Source organism: Anolis sagrei, chromosome 8 (genome assembly GCF_037176765.1).
Source record: "Anolis sagrei isolate rAnoSag1 chromosome 8, rAnoSag1.mat, whole genome shotgun sequence".
NCBI lineage: Eukaryota > Metazoa > Chordata > Lepidosauria > Squamata > Dactyloidae > Anolis > Anolis sagrei.
Genome location: NC_090028.1, coordinates 38,764,263 through 38,771,326, shown reverse-complemented (window position 1 = coordinate 38,771,326; position 7,064 = coordinate 38,764,263).

Here is a 7,064-nt window from a genome sequence, read left to right as displayed (position 1 = left end):
GAACTTCCTAACTGTGAGAGCCGTTCAGCAGTGGAACTCTCTGCCCCGGAGTGTGGTGGAGGCTCCTTCTTTGGAAGCTTTTAAACAGAGGCTGGATGGCCATCTGTTGGGGGTGTTTTGAATGCAATATTCTGCTTCTTGGCAGAATGGGGTTTGACTGGATGGCCCACGAGGTCTCTTCCAACTCTTTGATTCTTTGATTCTATGATTCTACAAGAAAGGAGATTCCACCTGAACATGAGGAAGAACTTCCTGACTGTGAGAGCTGTTCAGCAGTGGAACTCTCTGCCCCAGAGTGTGGTGGAGGCTCCTTCGTTGGAAGCTTTTAAACAGAGGCTGGATGGCCATCTGTCGGGGGTGCTTTGAATGCAATATTCCTGCTTCTTGGCAGAATAGGGTTGGACTGGGTGGCCCAGGAGGTCTCTTCCAACTCTATCTATGATTCTAGGATTAGATGAAGAGAAACTACTACCAGATTGCTGCTTGGATAGTATAAATGCACTTGAAGCTCACATATGGATGCATATGAGATTTATTTGATAGGAATGGAGCCCCCTGTGGTGCAGTGGGTTAAACCTCTGTGCTGGCAGGACTGAAGACCGACAGGTCGCAGATTCGAATCCGGGGAGAGGTGGATGAGCTCCCTCTACCAACTCTAGCTCCTCATGCGGGGACATGAGAGAAACCTCCCACAAGGATGATAAAAACATCAAAATCATCTGGGCGTCCCCTGGGCAACGACCTTGCAGACGGCCAATTCTCTCACACCAGAAGCGACTTGCAGATTCTCAAGTCGCTCCTGACATGACAAAAAAATATTGATAGGAGCAAGCTCCATTGAGCTCAATGAGAAGACATGGCTAGGACTGCATGTCAATAAATGCTGGCGGGGGGGTGGGGGGAGGAAATATGGAGTCTATCAAGTTTTCCCAGAATTTTTTTTAAAAAGCAATGTGGATAAGCATGACAAAAATTCTTTGTTCTCGTTGCACTTTTCTAAACCCCATTACCAACATTATTCTTGTTTAGTTTGGCTCTGAATTTTGTGTTCATGGATAAAATTCCACAAGAAAGGATGCAAGGATTTCACATGGCATGTCAAGCATATTTAACTCCAAAGACAGAGTTAAAAATAGGCTCCCTGTTGGGACAACCATCAGGGATGAATGCTTTTATTTAAGCATCAACTTTACCAGAGGCTTCATTGAGGCTTCACTCCGGAGAATCATTAGCATTCCATTCCCCCTTATTTGTCTACTACCATGACAGTATGATTGAAAACAACTGTAGCTAGTCCTGAAAGGGCTAGTTATGGCATTCAATACCATTTGGCAAGGTATTAAATGCAGGTTCACTCTCTCTCTGTATCTCCAGGTGCCAAATTGGAGTTACAACTAAGAAAAAATTACAGCTGCCAGCTTCTTCAAGCTACTCAGCCAACATCTCCCAATCGACATGCTGGCTGCAGGAAACTGGGAACCCAAAAGGTTACTTTGCTGAATCTCTTTCTATGTGGTTCACATAAAAAAGGACTCATCTTGGTGACCTTCCTTCTTTCCTTCCTTCCTTAGAGAGGAAGTCAAAATATTTATTTCGGTCATTGACCAGCACAGGAAATAGTGTCACATTTCCATACAAACCTGGCATGTTTGGTACATTAAAAATATAAATATAACTACTAAAAACACAATATGGGTGAGGGAGCAGAAGGGGAAACAGGGTAAAAATATACAATGCCCAGATCCATCACCCAATTGTAGATTCAGGGAAGAAGATTACTGGACACACAGTTGACTTTTGGAACTAGAGAGGAAGTCAGTAAATTCTCAGAGAGGAAGTCTGGTTGATATTTTTGTTTTCATGTTTGTATATTTTATTTGTACATTTGTATATATTTGTATATTTGATTATATTTGTATATTTATTTGTATTGTATATTTGATGTGATGTGGCAGCAAAAAAGGCCAATGGGATTTTGGCCTGCATGAAAAGGAGCCTAGTGTCTAGATCTAGGGAAGTCATGCTCCCCATGCTCTATTCTGTTTTGGTTAGACCACACCTGGAATATTGTGTCCAATTCTGGGCACCCCAATTCAAGAGAGATATTGACAAGCTGGAATGAGTCCAGAGGAGGGCGACTCAAAGGATCAAGGGTCTGGAGAACAAGCCCTATGAGGAGTGGCTTAAGGAGCTGGGCATGTTTAGCCTGAAGAAGAGAAGGCTGAGAGGAGATATGCCATGTATAAATATGTGAGAGGAAGCCACAGGGAGGAGGGAGCAAGCTTGTTTTCTGCTTCCTTGGAGACTAGGACGCGGAACAATGGCTTCAAACTACAAGAAAGGAGATTCCATCTGAACATGAGGAAGAACTTCCTGACTGTGAGAGCCGTTCAGCAGTGGAACTCTCTGCCCTGGAGTGAGGGCAGTGCTGGCTCTTCAGCTTAGAAATGGAGATGAACACCAACCCCCAGAGTCGGGCACAACTGGATTCAATATCAAGGGAAAACCTTTACCTTTGCCTATTAGGCATATGTGAAATGGCACATAATCTGTTCTGTTTTCAGGTGCCCCACCTTCCATTTTCAGGAAGGGTTATGAATTATCAATCTGAAAAGCCCCTTCGCAAAAACAAAATTGGGGGGGGGGGGGACAGGGACCTGAAATTCAAAACAGAAACAGAACAGAACAGAATTTGCACAACCCTACAGCTTATGACTCATGAGGGGCTATAAGTAATTGACTCCATTGACTTTCCATTATACACATGACTCTGGTTGGGGTTCTAGTTCTAGGCCAATGAGACTCCATGAATATATTGCTGTCTCAGCTCATGAAATACTTTTTAAAATGCAATGGATGGTTTATAACTTGGTTTTACAACGTATTGTAATGTAATATAGCCGAGTCATGGCTTCTATTGGAAATGCTGAGTCATGCATTAACTGTATATAGGGAATCATTTGGGGAATGTGTTCTGGCCTGGTCCAGGTGATTGTGAATGATGCAATCCTGGGTCTGAGTTAAGTTAATGAGTTGGGAGCCAATCAGAGATTGCTATGTGTAATTGTATAGAATTGTATATAAGGAAGTCATGTACAGTGTATATTTCTCTCCTTGTGCTGTGATGCTGTTCGTTGAAGGCTCTATGTAATTGTTTAAGAACCTTTCTGCTAAGACAAGATAAAACCGTGTGCTGTGGTAAGTTCGTAGTGTCATCTAGACTGGGGGAAAACAATAGTAAAACTGACAATGGCCAGGCATGTGCTCAAGTGTCTGTAAAAGAGTTCCAGAGTGACTGCAGTTTGTGGGAGCAGTTGACTGAAAATACTGTACAGGAAGAAGCTACTGGAAAGCGCTGAGGTTGTGCAACTGATCTGCTGCTGGATTGTGAGATAAAGCGTGACAATTTTCATAAATTCTGGAAGTTAAAGAGGAAAATCCACCCAGAGGAAAAGTGTTCATCAAGGGAACCACTGACCACATAGGGAAGCTGATGAGGAAACACAACATACAAACAATCTACAGACCTACTAAGAAAATCCAGCAAATGCTACATTCAGCAAAGGACAAGAGGGATCCTCTCACCTCTGCAGGAGTCTACCGTGTACCATGCAGCTGTGGACAAGTCTACATAGGGACTACCAAACAAGAATCAAGGAACATGAAAGGCACTGCAGACTACTCCAACCAGAGAAATCAGCCATAGCAGAGCACCTGATGAACCAACCGGGACACAGCATTTTATTTGAGAACACAAAAATGCTGGACCACTCTCACAACCACCATGTCAGACAACACAGAGAAGCCATTGAAATCCACAAGCATGTGGACAATTTCAACAGAAAGGAGGAAACCATGAAAATGAACAAGATCTGGCTACCAGTATTAAAAAATTCTAAAATTGCAACAGCAAAAACAACAGAGAGGAAACAGGCAGGGACATCTAATTACCTTTCAAGAAGAGTTTGCTCCAGGCACAGTCAGCCCATTGTATGCTAATCAAGGTGGTCAGTTGAAATATTCACACCTAGCCCAACTGACAAAAGTCCTTTGTCTCACCCTGGTCATTCCACAGATATATAAACCCATTTTTCCTACTTCCAACAAACCCCACTACCTCTGAGGATGCTTGCCATAGATGCAGGCGAAACGTCAGGAGAAAAATTGCCTCCAGAACATGGCCATATAGCCCGAAAAAACCCACAAGAACCTAGTGATTCCAGTCTGGAAGTTGTAGTCCAAAACCTGAATTTCTCTGTTCTTTGCAAAAATGGTAAACAATCACCTGAGCTACTAATCATTGGGATCAAGTAGAATGTGCATCCAAGGGAAGGCTCTATGTGGGTTGCTCATTCCCCTGATCTCCATTTGGCATTCAGAAAACAGCATTTCATACTGAAAGTCTGTTTCGTTCGCGAAAATCCCCCCTTGGTCCTTTTCAGATTCAGTGTGTTGAAGGGCTGGCAACTTGCCTCCATCCAACAAGCTCCTGTTCAGATACACTTTGAGAGGACTTTGATAACTTTTGCAAAAATGCTGTTAATTACTGCAGTGGACGACGACATGCCATCGATGCTAATTCTGCTTGACAGGAGTGCTTCAAGCCACTGTTTGGAACGGTTAATGGCATACATTTGTCGATGGCTGTAACCAGCATATTGGGCATTATAAATGTAGAGACTTCATATTTAATTTCAGTTGTTGGTATAATTACATAAATTTTAGATTTTTTTAAAAAAAGTAGGCATGAGGATGAAATTCTAAAATAACTTCAGTTTTGGAAAACAGTTCCCTTAGGGTTTCATGATAAACTTGAATATATTTGCAGGATCATGGACTTTTAGAGTTAGAAAGGATTCCAATGAGGATTTGGCGCAGTGCACAAAACACCATTAAACCATCATCATCATCATCAGAGGAAGAGGAGGAGCCCCTCTGGTGCAATGGGTTAAACCCTTGTGCTGGCAGGATTGAAGACCGACATGTCAAAGGTTCGAATCCAGGGAGTGTGGATGAGCTCCCTCTGTCAGCTCCAGCTCCCCATGTGTGGACATGAGAGAAACCTCTCTCAAGGATGGTAAAACATCAAAACATCCAGGCAATGTCCCCTGGCCAATGTCCTTGCAGACAGCCAATTTTCTCACACCAGAAGTTTCAAGAAGAAGACTTGAAGTTTCTCAAGCCATTCCTGATATGACAAAAAAAATCATCATCATAATCTTTTACTCCTCTGGTTTAGTTGTGGTTTATTCAGGTTCAAGGAAATCTTACTCTACAGCAGTGGTTCTTAACCTGTCGGCTGCAGACCACCAGTGGGCCGCGAGGATGACAATCTGGTCCGTAATTTTCAATGGTAAGCAAACAGTATTTTAGCACCCTCCCCCCCCCCCCCCACCAATCACTGATATATATTTTCTGTTCATCGTGGGAGTTCTGTGTGCCATATTTGGTTCAATTCCATCATTGGTGGAGTTGAGAATGCTCTTTGATTGTAGGTGAACTGTACATCCCAGTAACTACAACTCGTATATGTCAAGGTCTATTTCCCCCCAAGAGCGCCTCAAGAGCACCCCTGGGTAAAATCAACTATTCTGCAAATGCTTACTTTGCGTAATGGGTTGAGCCGCCCTTGAACCCTGGCCCTTGAGCGCTCCAGTTGAAAGTCAGCTGTGACCAGCAGTGCTGTAGAATTTGAAGAGGCACGAATGGAGGGAGAAAGAGAGAAATGTGCCAAGAGGAAGGCGCGTCAAGCCCACCCCAACCAGGACCGCCTTCCACCTGGAAACCGATGCCCTCACTGTGGGAGAAGCTGCAGATCAAGAATAGGGGTCCACAGTCACCTACGGACCCACAGCCAGGATACTACACTTGGAGGACCATCATCCTCAGACTGCAAGGGATTGCCTAATTGAGCAAAGTAAGTAAGTATATGTTCTGTATCAGAAACTAGAGCTGATGTGGTCTATCCAATGCAATTTTCTGAATCAGCACCCCAGATAACCAAACCAAATCTAAAGTTGACCAAAAACTGATTCATAACCTTTTTGGTCCTAATGTTGGAGAATGAGTGGTGTCTGGTCAAAGTGGTCCCTGGTCAAAAAAAGGTTGGGAACCACTGCTCTAGTGCCATCAGTCATGGAAAGAGTTTGAGCTCACCATGTATTTGGCCTGTTTCTCTCTTCACCAAATATCACACTTGCAAGAGAAATTACCTATTGAAATGCAGAAGACTTTGCTACCTCTCCACCTCCTGGGCAAATCTTAGCTAATCCTTCCCTTCAACCAGCTCATCTGGGACATCTGCAGCTGGAGGCAAAATGTTGAGTAGTGTGAGTAAGTCATGATTAAATATCTTTTAATGAGAACATCCAATGGGTGCTCATTTTTTATTTGTTTACATTTAAAGTCTTGATGGTGCAGCTGAGGGCAGATTTTATAAAGTGAATTCTCTTTGGAAGAGAAGCACGTAACAGTATTTCCAAATTGAGTTCTTTTTGCAGACATACAAGGCATTGCTGGGGCATAGAATCAAAGAGGCAGTTAGAATCTCCAAAGTAACTCATCTGTCTATGTACTACCACAGAGAGGTGTGACTTGAGATTAATTCCAATTGTGACAAAGAACACCCTAACTATTCATCCTGATCAATTGCAAATGATTAAGCTAAGCAAGGAATCAGTGTCAGATGTTATCCTGTTGATGTCTTCCATATCTACAGGTTTCCCTACAGCAGTGTTTCTCAACCTGGGGGTCAGGACCCCTGGAGGGGTTGCAAGGGGGTGTCAGAGGGGTCACCAAAGACCATCAGAAAACACATGTTGGTCATGTGGGGTTCTGCGTCGGATGTTTGGACCAATTCTATCTTTGGTGGGGTTCAGAATGTTGTTTGCTTGTGGGTGAACTATAAATCCCAGCAACTACAACTCCCAAACGTCAAGGTCTATTTCCCCCAAACTCCACCAGTGTTCAAATTTGGGCATACTGAGTATTCATGCCAAGTTTGGTCTAGATCAGCGGTTCTCAACCTGGGGGTCGCAACCCCCAAGGGGGTCGTTTAGCCATTT